Source organism: Bombina bombina, chromosome 2 (genome assembly GCF_027579735.1).
Source record: "Bombina bombina isolate aBomBom1 chromosome 2, aBomBom1.pri, whole genome shotgun sequence".
NCBI classification, from domain to species: domain Eukaryota; kingdom Metazoa; phylum Chordata; class Amphibia; order Anura; family Bombinatoridae; genus Bombina; species Bombina bombina.
In genome coordinates, this window is record NC_069500.1 from 668824297 (window position 1) to 668842566 (window position 18270).

Genomic DNA, 18270 nt, shown 5'->3' on the forward strand with positions numbered 1-18270 from the left:
GAGGAAGCTTTAACAACTCACCATTAAGTGTAATAAGTCAGATTCACTGATCAGTACTGCTGCTGGTTCAAAAGTAAGTCCGGTAGTCCTGGGAATGGTCAGCTGACCACTTCAAGCTGTAGCTGACAAGGAGAAGCTCAAACAAGTGAATCCTCTGATGGAAAACAAACTGCACAGCTGCAGAATGTAACAGGATGCCTGCAGCAATTCTCCTGAGAGAGACAATACAAAAGGTTCAGGTAAGATGAAATTACAGTGTCCTCTGGAAACAAACTCCAAACACAGGTGACTCAGGATCAGGAAGTAATCCAAAATACCAAGCAGTTAGGAACAGGAAAAGGGAGGCTTTTAACAGGGAGAGGAAAGAAAGGTAACACCCACTCTTAAAGAGACAAGGTCCTAACACCTCTCTAGGAGTAATTGTCCCAGTACCTACAGCAGAAAGAGGTTTGGGGTTTTATTCAAACCTTTTTGTGGTTCCAAATTGTGGTTCGTCCAATTCTGGACTTAAAGTGCCTAAACAAGTTTCTGAATGTTTCCTCTTTCAAGATGGAGACAAAATGGTCAATCCTTCCTCTGGTTCAAGCTCAAGAAGGACAGTTTATGACCACCATAGACCTGAAGGATGCATACCTTCATGTTCTGATACACAGGGAACATTTTCAATTCCTGATGTTTGCCTTTCTAGACCAGCACTTCCAGTTCATAGCTCTTCTGTTTGACCTAGCTACTGCTCCAAGGATATTTTTGAAGGTTCTGGGGGCTCTTCTAGCTGTTGCCAGAACACAAGGTATTGCAGTAGCGCCTTACCTGAACGATATCTTGGTGCAGGCAACATCTTTTTGTCTAGCGGAAGAACATTCGGAGTCCCTTCTCAGTCTTCTTTGATCACATGGATGGAAGATAAACTTGGAAAAGAGTTCTCTTACTCCAAGTACAAGGGTAAATTTCCTCGGGACAATAATAGATTCCATATCCATTAGAATATTCCTCACAGATCAGAGACGTTGCAAGCTAACTTCTGCATGTCTTGCCCTCCAGGACACCTTGAGACCCTGAGTGGCTCAGTGTATGGAGGTGATCGGACTCATGGTGTCCTATATGGACATCATTCCTTTTGCCAGATTCCATCTCAGACCCTTACAACTATGCATGCTGAGACAATGGAACAGTGACCATTCAGATCTGTCTCAACAGATTGTGCTGGACAACCTGTTGAGAGACTCCCACTCTTGGTGGCTCTGTCCAGATCATCTGTCCCAAGGCACGCGATTCTTGAGACCGTCCTGGGGAGCCGTTTGGGGTGCCAAGAAGACACAAGGACTGTGGACTCAGGAGGAGTCTTCCCTTACGATACATATATTGGAACTCCTGGCAATTTTCAATGCCTTGAAGGCTTGGCCCCTTTTGGGTTTGTTCCAGTTTATCAGATTCCAATCATACATTATAACCTTGGTTGCCTACTTCAACCATTAGGGGAGAACGAGAAGTCCCTTGGCGATGAGAGAAGTATCTCAGATACTAGAGTGGGTTGAGACTCACAGATGTACGCTGTCAGCGATACACATTCCGGGTGTGGACAACTGGGAAGCGGACTTCCTCAGCAGGCAATCACCCAGGGGAATGGTCTCTCCACCCTGAGGTGTTTGCAGAGATAGGCAGCGAGTGGGGGATAGATCTCATGGCATCCCGCCTCAATAACAATACCAAGCTACCAAGGTATGGGTCAAGGTCACGGGATCCTCAGGCGAAATTGATAGATGCCCTATCAGTACCATGGAGGTTCAGACTCATATATCATTTTCCTTTATTGCCACTTCTCCCTAGTGTGGTGGCTTGCATCAAGCAGGAGCGAGCATCAGTGATTCTGATTGCTCCATCGTGGCCATGAAGGACGTGGTTTGCAGATCTAATGCGGATGTCCTCATCTCCTCAGTGGAGGTTACCTTGTCGCAGAGATCTACTGATAAAGGGTCCCTTCATTCATTAAAATCTAGATTCTCTGGCGAGTAAGTCAGAATTTCTATACAGGGTCCCTTCATTCATTAAAATCTAGATTCTCTGGCGAGTAAGTCAGAATTTCTAAGTATAGGTCTTCCCCAAGCAGATATTCAAAATATAGTGATGGTTCACGAATTTAAATACCAAATAACTTCTACAAAGTACTTGGGGATCTATCTATCTACAACTCCACACCTCCTTATTACACTTAACTATTCACCCCTTATCAAAAATATACAGCAGGAATTACGTTCCTGGCAAAATAAAACCTTATCCTGGATAGGGAGGATAAATGCGGTTAAGATGTCCATATTACCAAAGATATTGTACATCCTCCAAACAATCCCCATAAACATCCCGGATTCTCAATTACTCACATTACAAAAGCTTATTAATACCTTTATTTGGCAAAATAAAAGACAAAGAATAGCCAAGTCTACCATGTATCGAACAAAAGAAAATGGTGGCCTGGGTGTACTGTGTCTGCAATACTATAGGTGGGCGGTTTTTCTCACTCGGATAGTTGATTGGTGTAAAAATTCCCAAAGCAAAGAGTGGGTTACTCTGGAACACGCTCTTGCTGGAGTTTTGCAGCTAGGTAGTTGTTGTTGGCTCCCTCCACAGAATAGACAGGTTGACCACAACATTTCTAAACTGACGTTGGAGACATATAAATTATGGGATAAACATCTCACAAAGATACCCACTATATCCTCAAACATCTCACCACTGACTCCATTATTAAACAATCCGAGCTTACCAATATCGTCCATTTCCATCTTGCATCCTATCACTGCCTTGTCAGATACTGCCTTGTGTTATAGTGTCGTGCAAAATGATAAAATAAAACCTAGATCAGACCCCCAAGAATTTCAAGGAGGGATATTCCATCACTGGTTTCGCTAACCAACAACTTGTACACTACATTAGTAGTCAGATAGAGAGAGAAAATATTTTCATAAATGGGAGGTGGAACTAAAATATCACCATACACAAAAGGAATGGCTGCAGATATTCTCAAATATGAATAGGTACACTTATTCAGTTCAAATACAGGAGATGAATATTAAACTCCAATGTAGGTGGTACTACACACCATCCAGACTAGTCACAATATTCAAGAACACATCATTAGAATGTTGGAGGGGATGTGGGAACCCAGACACTTTCATACATATATGGTGGCGATGCCCCCTTATTACCCCCTTTTGGCCCGATATTATAGGAGAAATTAAAAAAGCTATTAACATCATATTACCCTTGGATCCAGTGACAATCTTATTTAACAGATTCCCAAAAGTCTGATGCAAACTTAGACTTCAGCTATTATATATTATGATCAACGGTGCAAAACGATTAATACCACAACATTGGAAACAGACTAACCCACCTACACTTGAGCAGTGGAGAGCCCTTGTTTCCACCACAATACTGTTAGAAAAGCACCACTTTCCAAAATACTTGATGATTACTTGTCTATCTGCTTCATATGGGAGGAATACATGTTGTTATATAAACACTAATAGCATATTCTAACACAAGGTAACCCCTTAAACTAGAAAAGTCACTGCATCCTCAGAGATGTACATAATTTCATACAGAAATGTTGAAAGAATGTTGTAATAGCTATTGTAAGCTCTGTGGAGTTGAAACTGTTTTATACTTATTGATTCCAGGAACCATACATGAATGTACACTTATTTTTCCAAAATGTGATAAATCAGTTGCGCCTAAAAACAACAAATGCAAAAAATAATACTGTTAAAAAATTATATAAAGAAATAGTGTGTGCAAGAGAATATGTGCGGTAAAACATATACAAGTGCAAAAAACACAATTATAAGATGCCCACACGCTGGATGGTGTGAGGTAAACTCACAAACAATAATGTCAATCAAGCCAAAGCTCAGGTGTGTGACCCCAAAAGTCCAAAGTTCGAATAATGATGGTATGGCGGCAAAAACTTCTTCCAAAAGTTGAAGGCAATTCAAACGTAGCAAATCTGTATAAAACACAAAAAAGAAGAAGGCGCCAACATAGTGTGAATCTGTATTGAAAGTTGTTCACTCCCCACACATGAATTGTACTTACAAAAAGTCAGGCACTTGAGAAGTGCTACAACGGCTTTCTGGAGCATTAACAGCTGTCCAGGTAGCTGGTCTCTCGTAATCAAGATGTAATCCTTAGTGCTGCGTACGATCTGCAGCAATTTTGCAGCTTGACCCCTTTAGCCGGCTACTTTCTCTCGTTATATTCGGGATAGGAGAGAAGCCCAAACCAGGTGGGCTGGTAGCTATAATCGGATGCCAAGTACTTTAAAAAACGAATTACCAAACATATAAAATATCACTCAGCCGTGATAAAGATATAGTTAAAAACAAATGTTTATTTAGTAAACATGTATCACAACGCGTTTCACGGTCTACCTTGACCGCTTCCTCAGGTGAATAAACCATATCTAAAATGCACAGCTTATATTTGCTTAACTCGGCGTTCAAGCCGAAATAGAGCGCATGCGTGAAGGAGTATGCAATCCCCAGAGTAAAAGGGGGTGTGTATCAACGCCTAAATGATTGGTTGTCTACAGAAAAGTCGGACCAACCACAGTGAAATGTAGTAACACACCTCTAGTGTGTGTGTAAGTGTATACCCAATACTTTCCTGATATACAGGTAACTGCCGATAGCGTGATTTCATGTTAAATACAAGTAACAAATCACTATTCTATAATGTATATACAAGGTAACCAAAAATTACTATTGGCGCCATAGCGCTACAAAATTCTAAATGCGTACGTTTAACCCCCTATTGGGATACTACTCCTTCATGCATTTACAAAACGAAAGTTATACTGTACCATATATCAGAAACAATGACTAATATCTCAATGAACTGAAATATACAGGATATATACTATATATAAAATATAAAATATAAAATATACTACCCCGCATAAAAAAATTAAAAATACAGTTGACTCATGTAAACAATAAATATAAAAAATACAAAAAAAATATACATAATCATAAAAATGAAAATACTTAATGCATAAAATATATTCAAAAAGTATATATATTCAACGGGTAAAATATTCAATTATGATGAATCAGAGTGTCTCAAAAATACCCTCTCCTCATATACAGCTATCCAAATTCTCCTATCAAAAAACTCTAAAGTGGGATGTTATTCTAATATCTATAATCAGTGAAGAATTATTATCAATATCTCGGTCAATGTATGTTATTATTGATACTGATAATAGGAATGGATAATAAAAATTGAAAATTAAAAATGACTATTAACTAATAACTAATAGGACTGCAACTTAATTAAATGCCGCCATATCAAGATTCTCATTTAGACCATATGGATTCAAAGTTTTTAATTTCCAGATCCAATATGTCTCTCTTTGTCTTAAATCAATTAATCTATTTCTACCCCATTTAGATGAGATTTGTTCAATAGGAAAAATACTATACAAATCTGTCTGCCCATCATGACAACAAACTCCATGTCTAGAGACACTATGTTTAATACACGATTTTTTCACTTTTCTCATGTGTTCCCCCCATCTTTTTTTCAGGGGTCTAGAAGTTCTCCCTATATACTGTAGGCCACATTTGCACTCCAGTAAATATATTACGAAAGAGGAATCACATGAAAAACGAGTCTTTATCTCAAATTCTTCCTTTGTAGAAAAAGACCTGAACTTATACTTATCTCCCTTCGTAAATTCACATAGCCCACAGTTCGCTCTATTACATTTGTAGAACCCTTTCTTATTAGACAGCCAATTTTTTGTCTTCTGTTCAACATTTTTTCCAAATTTCTTCATCACTATTTTGCTAGGGGCAAGTTTATTTTAAGTGAAGGTGCTCTTTTAAAAGTACATGTGGGGTTTTCATCTAAAATATTCCTCAATACCGGATCGTTCAATAGAATGTTCCAATGCTTGCGAACAATTCTCTTAATTTTATCATGGTTTGAGGTATATTTAGTTATAAATCTCAGATTTTTATTTTTATTCACTTTGTTCTTATTAGTGCCTATCTCATCTAACTTATTGCACTCTAAAATTTCCTTCTCTTTTGTAGTTTTGAAGAATTCAGATCTATCTTTATTTCTAGCCTTTAAATAACTCTCCTCTACTAGATCCCTAGGATAATTTCTTTCAAAGAATCTCCTTTTTAGGATTCCTGCTTGTTCGTCATAAAGAGTTAAATTAGTACAATTTCTACGGATACTAGAGAACTGATTGTATGGAATATTCCTCTTCCATGCCTTATAATGATTGCTTTTATAATTCAAGTAACTATTTGTATCCACTGTTTTAAAGTGAGTTTTGGTCAAAATATGACCTACTTGGTCCCAATGGCAGAATTAACTAACTGTTTGTTCATTTAAGTTAATAGATCTACTAATTGAGTTTAGAGAGTCCCTTTTGAATAATGTGGGTTTGGAAATTGAGAAATTGCAAATGTTATTAGGGAAATTTTCAAGTAACCCTGATTATATGAGCAAAAACAAAGAGATACTAGATAGATCAGATATATTCCAAAAGAAATTAATCAAGCTAAAAATTAAAAAATTAGCTAGAGACGAAAAAGACTATTTAGAAGTTTGCATCTATAATACACCGGCAATAAATAATGATATGGAGGTTAGTCCCAATGAAGATAACGGTGAACAGAAGGAGAATTTAGAACTAGAAGGAGATACTAATAATAAATGGGTTAAGATTAACTACAAAAAACCGAAAGATAAAAAGAAAAATGTGGGTAATAATCAGAATTTGAGGCCGGAGCATCAATCGCCAGGTCCCTCTAGGAATAATTTTGATACATGGAGAGATAAAAATAACCATATCCATCAGGGTGGTTATTCTAACAATAGGAGACTTAACAGTAACCATTATTCACCAAGAAATTCCTTTAACAATAGACACAATCAGTTTGGAGAGTACAGTCACAGAAATGATGAATATTACAGGAAGTCATCACAAAATAGAAATAAACAACATTATCCTGATCAGTATAACTGGGAAAATAGAAAATCGGATTGGAGATCACAAGATTCACAGGATTTTCAGTCAAACAGAGAGCAAGGTCCCTATTTAACACATCAGAGACACATGCCCATACGTTTAAAGCAGTTAGAGAGAGCTCCTCCAAAGGTAGAAAATATAAGAACTTTTACACCACAAAAAAGATCATACGCAAGCGTGGCAGGAGAGGCAGAGGTAAATCTGCCAAAAAGAAGAGACTTGAGAGAATGAAAGAAGGTATCTTCAATCTCTCGAGTCACAATCTCACAAATGAAGAAATTTGCGTATTAAATAGGGGCCTATCTTTTTGTCCTTCTAACGAACATAATTTGTTCGAACTGTTTGTAGATCTTAATCGGTTTGTAAGAAAACTGTCTATGCAAAAGTACTTTTGTGATAAGAAAATTAACAATACAACACAATCTGCTATCATTACTGATGATATGCCAGAAAGACCAACCAATAGTATAGTATATCATGAACCAGAAGAGTTATGTAATGCTTTATTTGACGACTATATCCATTCCAATTTAATGTTAAGATCTAACTTTAACCCGCCAGTTACCAGTCCATATATTTCTCTATTTCAAAATCTTGTTCTAGAGGAGTTTGGTACACTAGAGAAGAAGGTGGGGAACTCCAATCTGAATCTATATGAGATTAAAGCTTTGTCAAGACTAGCCAAAAATGACAACTTGGTGATCAGGCAGGCAGACAAAGGAGGAGGGGTGGTTCTGCAAAATATGTCAGATTATTTACAGGAAGCAAATAGGATCCTTTTAGATCAAAATTATTATAAAAAACTTACATATAATCCTACCAAATCTTATACCATCCATTTAATTAAAATGGTAGACAAAGGGTTTCTAGAGGGGATCTTAACTAAAAAGGAGAAAGAATATCTGGTCCCTATGTCACCAAATCTAGCATATTATTATCACCTCCCGAAAATACACAAGTGTACCAATAATCCACCTGGTAGGCCCATTATTTCGGGCATAGGGAGTCTGATTTGCAACTTATCTGAATATATCGATCATTTTTTAAAAAAAATAGTGAAGGGGCTTCCGTCATATATTAAAGATACCCCAGACCTAATAGCCAAGTTATCGAAAATAGAAAAGGCAATTTCATTTGTGTTGAAACATAATTATTTTGTTTATCAGGAACAATTTTTTCTACAGATTAAGGGAACGGCCATGGGCACCAGATTTGCCCCCAGTTTTGCAAATTTATTTATGGGGGTATTTGAGGAAAGATACATATATAATTCCCCTCTGGGGGCAGGTCTGGTGTTCTATGGCCGTTTTATAGATGACCTTATTTTTATTTGGGAAGGTTCAGAGGATAATGCCCTAGACTTTATTAAATCACTTAATGAAAACAATATGGGACTTAAGTTCACTCATAATATTAATACAGATCATATTGAATTTTTGGACTTGGTACTATATTGGGACCAAGTAGGTCATATTTTGACCAAAACTCACTTTAAAACAGTGGATACAAATAGTTACTTGAATTATAAAAGCAATCATTATAAGGCATGGAAGAGGAATATTCCATACAATCAGTTCTCTAGAATCCGTAGAAATTGTACTAATTTAACTCTTTATGACGAACAAGCAGGAATCCTAAAAAGGAGATTCTTTGAAAGAAATTATCCTAGGGATCTAGTAGAGGAGAGTTATTTAAAGGCTAGAAATAAAGATAGATCTGAATTCTTCAAAACTACAAAAGAGAAGGAAATTTTAGAGTGCAATAAGTTAGATGAGATAGGCACTAATAAGAACAAAGTGAATAAAAATAAAAATCTGAGATTTATAACTAAATATACCTCAAACCATGATAAAATTAAGAGAATTGTTCGCAAGCATTGGAACATTCTATTGAACGATCCGGTATTGAGGAATATTTTAGATGAAAACCCCACATGTACTTTTAAAAGAGCACCTTCACTTAAAAATAAACTTGCCCCTAGCAAAATAGTGATGAAGAAATTTGGAAAAAATGTTGAACAGAAGACAAAAAATTGGCTGTCTAATAAGAAAGGGTTCTACAAATGTAATAGAGCGAACTGTGGGCTATGTGAATTTACGAAGGGAGATAAGTATAAGTTCAGGTCTTTTTCTACAAAGGAAGAATTTGAGATAAAGACTCGTTTTTCATGTGATTCCTCTTTCGTAATATACTTACTGGAGTGCAAATGTGGCCTACAGTATATAGGGAGAACTTCTAGACCCCTGAAAAAAAGATGGGGGGAACACATGAGAAACGTGAAAAAATCGTGTATTAAACATAGTGTCTCTAGACATGGAGTTTGTTGTCATGATGGGCAGACAGATTTGTATAGTATTTTTCCTATTGAACAAATCTCATCTAAATGGGGTAGAAATAGATTAATTGATTTAAGACAAAGAGAGACATATTGGATCTGGAAATTAAAAACTTTGAATCCATATGGTCTAAATGAGAATCTTGATATGGCGGCATTTAATTAAGTTGCAGTCCTATTAGTTATTAGTTAATAGTCATTTTTAATTTTCAATTTTTATTATCCATTCCTATTATCAGTATCAATAATAACATACATTGACCGAGATATTGATAATAATTCTTCACTGATTATAGATATTAGAATAACATCCCACTTTAGAGTTTTTTGATAGGAGAATTTGGATAGCTGTATATGAGGAGAGGGTATTTTTGAGACACTCTGATTCATCATAATTGAATATTTTACCCGTTGAATATATATACTTTTTGAATATATTTTATGCATTAAGTATTTTCATTTTTATGATTATGTATATTTTTTTTGTATTTTTTATATTTATTGTTTACATGAGTCAACTGTATTTTTAATTTTTTTATGCGGGGTAGTATATTTTATATTTTATATATAGTATATATCCTGTATATTTCAGTTCATTGAGATATTAGTCATTGTTTCTGATATATGGTACAGTATAACTTTCGTTTTGTAAATGCATGAAGGAGTAGTATCCCAATAGGGGGTTAAACGTACGCATTTCGAATTTTGTAGCGCTACGGCGCCAATAGTAATTTTTGGTTACCTTTTATATGCATTATAGAATAGTGATTTGTTACTTGTATTTAACATGAAATCACGCTATCGGCAGTTACCTGTATATCAGGAAAGTATTGGGTATACACTTACACACACACTAGAGGTGTGTTACTACATTTCACTGTGGTTGGTCCGACTTTTCTGTAGACAACCAATCATTTAGGCGTTGATACACACCCCCTTTTACTCTGGGGATTGCATACTCCTTCACGCATGCGCTCTATTTCGGCTTGAACGCCGAGTTAAGCAAATATAAGCTGTGCATTTTAGATATGGTTTATTCACCTGAGGAAGCGGTCAAGGTAGACCGGGAAACGCGTTGTGATACATGTTTACTAAATAAACATTTGTTTTTAACTATATCTTTATCACGGCTGAGTGATATTTTATATGTTTGGTAATTCGTTTTTTAAAGTACTTGGCATCCGATTATAGCTACCAGCCCACCTGGTTTGGGCTTCTCTCCTATCCCGAATATAACGAGAGAAAGTAGCCGGCTAAAGGGGTCAAGCTGCAAAATTGCTGCAGATCGTACGCAGCACTAAGGATTACATCTTGATTACAAGAGACCAGCTACCTGGACAGCTGTTAATGCTCCAGAAAGCCGTTGTAGCACTTCTCAAGTGCCTGACTTTTTGTAAGTACAATTCATGTGTGGGGAGTGAACAACTTTCAATACAGATTCACACTATGTTGGCGCCTTCTTCTGTTTTGTGTTTTATACTTATTTTTCCAAGTTTCCACTTCCCCTTTTGTCTCTCATTATACAATGGAAATGTTTAACTCTATGTTATTGCCAGAAATGTGTAATATACGCTTTGTTGTACTGCATATCACTCAATAAAAACAATGTATAAAAAATAAGTAAAAAAAATCTAGATTCTCTGAGGCGGACTGAGTGGAGATTGAACACTTAGTCTTAGCCAAGAGAGGGTTCTCCGAGAGTGTTATCGACACTGGTTCAAGCTTGTAAGGCAGTTACTCGTCGTATCTAAGTGTGGAGGACTTACTTGTACTGGAGTGAAAAGCATGGCATTTCCTGGCATAAGGTTAAGGTTGGCAGAATGCTATCTTTTCTCCAGGATGGGACTGGAGAAAGGTCTATCTGCTAGTTCCCTGAAGGGACAGATATCGGCCCTGTCGGTGTTACTGCACAAGATATTGGCTGAGCTTCCGGATGTGCAGTCATTTGCTAAGGCTCTGACTAGGATCAGACCTGTGTTTAGATCTGGGGCTCCGCCTTGGAGCCTCAATCTTGTTCTTAGTGTTTTGCAGCAGGCTCCATTTAAGCATATGCATACTTTTGACATTAAATTGTTATCTTGGAAGGTTCTTTTTTTGCTGGCTATTGCCTCTGTGAGTTTCTGAGATTTCTGCTTTGCAATGTGACTCCCCTTATCTTGTTTTTCACGCTGATAAGGTGGTTTTACGTACTAAATTAGGGTTCCTCCCTAAGGTGGTGTCGGATCGTAACATTATTCAATAAATTGTTGTTCCTTCCTTTTGTCCTAATCCTTCTTCAGCGAAGGAACGATTGCTTCACAATCTAGATGTAGTTTGTGCCTTCAAGTTCTATCTTCAGGCTACTAAGGAATTCAGACAATCTTCCTCTTTGTTTGTCGTTTATATGGGGAAGCATAAGGAGCAAAAGGCTACTACGACTTCCCTATATTTCTGGTTGAGGAGTGTCATCCACTTAGCTTATGAGACAGCGGGGAGACAGCCTCCTGAGAGGATAACGGCTCATTCCACTAGAGCAGTGGCTTCCTCTTGGACTTTTAAGAACAAAGCCTCTATGGATCAGATTTGTAAGGTGGCTACCTGGTCCTCCTTACGCACGTTTTCTAAATTTTACAAGTTTGATGTGTTTGCTTCGGCCGAAGCAGCTTTCGGGAGAAAAGTTTTGCAAGCTGTGGTGCCCTCAGAATAGGGTCCGCCTCCTTTTTTGTTCCCTCCCGTTATTCATTCAGTGTCCTCTGGAGCTTGGGAATAGTTTTCCCAACAGTAAGGAATGAAGTCGTGGACTGCCTTATGGAAGGAAAACATAATTTATGCTTACTGTGATGACCAGGGTTATCCAACCCTGCGCTAGTCACTTGTTTGGCACAGAAAGGGTTATCAGACCCCTTCTACTGTCACTAATATGTCAAAATCTAGCCAGCCAGGCAAACGTGATTTAGTTCAGTGGGTGCAAGGGTTAACAACACTCTTTAGTCTGTACTAGGCATAAAATAAATACTCAGAACTCCCCTGTAATGCCACCCACACTAAACTAACTATGCTGCCACCACTTATGATTTATTAAAGGAAAAAATCCTAAGGAAAAACCCAGATTTACACATTAACTCTCAGAATACAATTTAGCAGAAAACCACCTAAAATAGACAGTTCTAATATTCCAGTCTCTTTCAGTAACGTGGTTCAATTATTAGACAAAGGCCAAAAGCTTAAAGGGACAGGCTAGTCCAAAATAAACTTTCATGGTGCAACGCCGCCCCCTGCAGACTCGTGGCCAATCGGCCACCAGCAGGGAGGTGTCAATCAACCCGATCGTACTCGATCAGGTTGAATTTTAGCGATGTCTGTCCGCCTGCTCAGAGCAGGAGGACAGGGTTATGGAGCAGCTGTCTTTGTGACCGCTGCTTCATAACTGTTGTTTCTGGCAGGCTCGCCAGAAACACGGGGCATCAAGCTCCATTCGGAGCTTGATAGATAGGCCCCTTAGTCTTTCCCTGAAATTATAGAACACATCATAATTTCTGCTAGATACATCCATTTTCATATAGACAGAAAGGCAATCTCTTATTTACATTGTGATAATCAATTTGATACCAAATATGACATGGTTGTCATATTTACCTTCATCTAATGTCATAACATGTTTTAAACACATATCTACCTTTTACCCATGTCTTTCTATTGACACTTTTATGGCCTGAATGCACCAATGCCCATATGATAACATTTATTCAAGTGGAATTCTGAAACAATTTATAATGGAGTCTTGTTTTATCACAAAAAAACAACCAACATAAACACAGGACACAGTTCTTCTTGAAAAAAAACAAATGTTTTTTAACTTACAGGCTAAAGAGAATGAACCCCTTGGCAGCTAAATCATGAGGTATTCGTGACATTTACCAGATAAATTCCTTTCCTTACTGGCAGGGAGAGTCCATGACCTGCCCATAATTTACTTTTTGTTGGGTGGCTCCCTTTTTATATTATTTCTTCTGGCACCTTTATACCCTGATGTTTCTCCTACTTTTCCTTGTTCCCTTGGCAGAATGACTGGGGGATAGGGAAAGTAGGAGGGATATTTAAGCCTTTGGCTGGGGTGTCTTTGCCTCTTCCTGGTGGCCAGGTGTTGTATTTCCCAACAGTAAGGAATGAAGTTGTGGACTATCCTTGCCAGGAAGGAAAGGAATTTATCTGGTAAGAATAAGTTATGTTTTTGTTACTGTAAACTTACCAACGATCCTCCGCCTGCATCTCCTTCAGTATTGAGCAGATCCGAATCCGGCTTCCTTCAATCGTTCTGTGCCCCCTTTGGCGTCCAGCTCATGAGGCACACAACAATTGGTGGATATACTAAATAATGAAGGAGATGCGGGTGAAGAATCGGCGGTAAGTTTACCGTAACAAAAATATGTAAGTATTTTAAAAAAGAAGTGTAATTGTAAAGTTTAATGACAGTCTAGTCAAAATTAAACTTTTAGGATTCAGATAGGATAGGGAATGCAATTTTAAACAACTTTCCTATTCACTTTAATCATCAAATGTGCTTTGTTCTCTTGGTAATCTTTGTTGAAAGCTAAACCTAGGTAGGCTCATATGCTAATTTCTAAAACATTGAAGGCCACCCCTTATGTCAATGCATTTGGCAGTTTTTCACAGCTAGAGGGCCTAAGTTCATGTGTGCCATACAGATAACATTGTGCTCATGCCCGTGGAGTGACCTAGGAGTCAGCACTGATTGGCTAAAATGCAAGTCTGTCAACAACTTTCCAATTCACTTTAATCATCAAATTTGCTTTGTTCTCTTGGTAATTTTTGTTTAAAGCTAAACCTAGGTAGGCTCATATGCTAATTTCTTAGTTATTGAAGGCCGCCTCTTATCTGAATGCATTTTGACATTCTTTTCACAACTAGAGGGCATCAGTTTAAGTGTGTTATATAGATAACATTGAGCTCATGCACGTGGAGATACCTAGGAGTCAGAACTGATTGGCTAAAATGCAAGTCTGTCAAAGGAACTGAAATAAGGGGGGTGTCTGCAGAGGCTTAGATACAAGGTAATCACAGAGGTAAAAAGTGTATTAATATAACTGTGTTGGTTATGCAAAACTGGGGAATGGGTAATAAAATAATTATCTATCTTTTTAAACAATAAATCTTGGTCTACGATGGCATCAGAACGAGGCTCCCATAGGAGCCTATGGAAGCGCTCTCTCATGAGCACAATGCTTCCCAGAGATGGGAACACAAGGCCGCGTTTGCATTGCTGAAAACTTGTTATACCAGTGCACATTATCGTGCACTGGTATTACACAGTGCAGCGCAAATATCGCTTTCATCAAAGCGATATTTAGTGCTCTACTTGTATTCTGGCCCTATGTCTGTAACCAAAACCTAGGTTACAGATTTTTCTTTTTGGTGGGACAAACAGTTTTTACATAAAAACAAGAAGTATTTAATTTATCATTAAAGGGATAGTCTAGTCCAAATTAAACTTTCATGATTCACATAGAACATGCAATTTTAAGCAACTTTCTAGTGTACTCCTATTGTAATTTTTTCTTTGTTCTCTTGGTATCTTTATTTGAAAAAGCTGGAATGTAAGCTTAGGAGCCGGCCCATTTTTAGTTCAGCAGCTGGGTAGCGTTTGCTGATTGGTGTCTAACGCAGAAAAACCACAAATAACCGATAATAATAATAACCACACAGAGGGGTCAATAGGGGGCGCTAAGAAAACACTAAAAGTTAGATATTAGTAATGAACTGATGATACAATGTATCTTAAGGGCAATCATTAATAAAGTTTCAAGTCCCTTAAATGAAGTTTGTGCACAGTTCATCAGCAGTGTATGGCTGCACTCCTCTTCTCACAGAAACGTGTGGAAAAACTTGATATCTACAGGGTACTCACATTTGAGAAGAGCACCCTTGTGTGCTGTTAGACACAGGCTGATATCTTACAGGTGTATCAGCTCACCCACTCTTAGAGACTGCAACCAACTCAGGGACCCTTTGGGCCACACTTCAAATGGCAGTTTGGTAGGCTTGTATATAACAGGCTTGTGCACATTGGTTGTCTAATAACTCAATTTATTAAAAATAGGTTAAAACAAGTTAAAAACAGACCAGTGTATAAAAACTGGGTGCACAGAATATCCCAGCACATGCAACGCATTTCTCAGCATAAGAGCTGTTTCATCAGGCATGTCAAGCCATACTAAACTGCACTATTTAAATATTCAAGTGGCCAATCAGATTGTGTGAGAACAGGTGAAGTTTGTAAATGGTGATTAGCAAACCTTACTCCTTACATGAGTTTCACAGATCAACATACAATTGTATAGTAGAGTCACATCATATACAAACAACATAATCACCATTCATCAATAACACTCTAAAGACTCTAAAGGGAAGTGATCACTCAATGTGGTTATAGCAGAAGGTGGAATATTGGTTGCGAGGGGATATAACAAATGACAACCCTCCTAAATAAAATACTCCAGTGTCATACAAAACACAAACAGCAGGGAGAAGTAAAATCTCACACAAATTGATACATAGACTAATCTAAATGGAAATATTACAATGTGATAGACGATAATATATCTGATGTTGTCTCATAATGCGCAACTATATATCAGATGTTAAACTGACTATGTGAAAATAGATATTGGTCTACTATTATTGTTATGATAGTAATCATAGTGGAAAAACTCATACTAAGATAAGGATGTGTGAAATATGCAAAACTAAAGATTAGAATGATAATAAGGTATACCTCCTGAATTTTTGTTGTTGTAGATATAGTATATAGTGGTAACAATTTGATATGTTATGTAATACACAAGATATTCATAATATAAAACTAATATGTGTAAACAAATGTGCTTGTGAGGTAATAGTGGAGTGTCTACGGAGATCTATATGATATCCTATCTAAAGGGGAGTGTCTAAAAGGCTAGATATTAACTCATGTGCAAATGTATGGTGTTCTGATAGGGGTGTGTCCTAGATACTGATATGGACCAGAGACCCCACAAAGCGATGGGTTTGTGCCTTCTAAGTGAATTAACCTTGTATCAGGGGGACTGTTTGCTTACTATTTATATATCTGGATTTGGACTACTGATTGGTGTCTAAATGTTGTCACCAATCAGCAAGCGCTACCCAGGGTCTGAACCAAAAATGGTCCGGCTCCTAAGCTTACATTCCAGCTTTTTCAAATAAAGATACAGAGAGATTGAAGAAAAAATGATAATAGAAGAAAATTAGAAGGTTGCTTAAAATGTCATGAAAGAAAACATTTGGGTTTCATATCCCTTTAAGGCCTTTTTTCATGAGAAATAATTAACCAAAGAAATTTGACACATAGAAAGAGTCAAGGCAAAATAAAAAGTGGATCACAGAGAAAGAAATGAGGGCGCAAAAGGAGGTAGAGAACAAGGAGGAAAGGATCTGGGATTATGTGGAAAACAAGGGACTGCAGAAAAAAATACAGATAATCAAATACTAAAGAAGAGGCATACAAATTTGTAAACTATGTATTTACTGGCAATAAAAAAAAATTAAAGTAATTTTGTAGTACTATTGACTCACCTGGCTCACACTTCCTCATTGTCCAGCACTGATACAAACAACATTCTATTCTTACCCATGAGGTTTCTAATGAAGGATGGAGCTATGCCAATACTTCACTAACATTCTGCATTAAAGAGCTTTATACAATCAGTGTGCTATATATAGTTACACTTCTCTGTAATACACCATTCTATGTTTAGAGCAAAACTGCCAGACATAAATATAAGCATTGACATTTCTCTTGGCATTAGGTCAAGTGTATCTGCATTACTGCTTGTAATTATCTGATTATATTGTTTGCTAACTTTAATGATAATCTTTATTCAGGTGATTAGGACTTCTGACTGAATTTTAGACATCCAGAAAGGATTAGAATTTAAGGGAAAAAATATTTGCTTATTGTCCTTAGATCTGCTGAGAATAAGGCTAGATTGTAGTTCACTGGCAACTAAATAATCTTATGGACATCGGCCTCATTTATAAGCTTTGGAGCTCCTGTAGTGCAGGCTCACATGAGCTGATAGGGGTCATTAGATCACTGTTTCTTAACCACTCTACTAGCTCTGAGCTGGTGGAGGAAAATGACCCTAGACAGGTCAAACCGCATTGATTGACAACCCCTGCTCTCAAACAATTGGTTGCACAACAGCAGAGAGCAATGTTGGACTCAATGATAAATGAGGGCACAGTGATGTTGCCTGCTTTTACTAATAATGGGTGGACAGGTTCCCTATTTGGGAACATATCCATCTGCTCATTGATAAATGGAGTCCTATATCTCAAGACTGTCAACCAGTTCTGCTCATATCTATGTGGTATTTCACTGCTGTGCATCATTGTCATGTAAATATCAAAATGGGGCATTTATAATATTGTTATGTCTAGACAGAGTCACTCATTTGTATCAAGTGATTATAAAATAATCTATATAATAATAATATCTATCATATAATAATATATAAAGTATCATTTACAAAGTCAGGGCTAGATTGTATGTACCTCAGTATTAATAATGACAATTTACAAACATGTTGGATAGCTACAGATTTCAATAGCATGTCACAAGTCATAATACTCGAATGGATGAAGCAGTGTGGCAGGTTCCAATTAATAGAACAGAAAATACAAACAATAAATACAAGATGGTTGTAAATTAACTTCCCTGTGGATAAGTGCAGCTAACCAAGACTCTTTCCCAGGACTTAATCAACTGTGGTAGAAAGGGATGAAGTGGCGCTCCTCTCACACAGACTGTGTAACCGCAGTGAAAATCTCAAAAGAAGCAGACAGAGGAACAATGGCGCAATATCTTTACAAC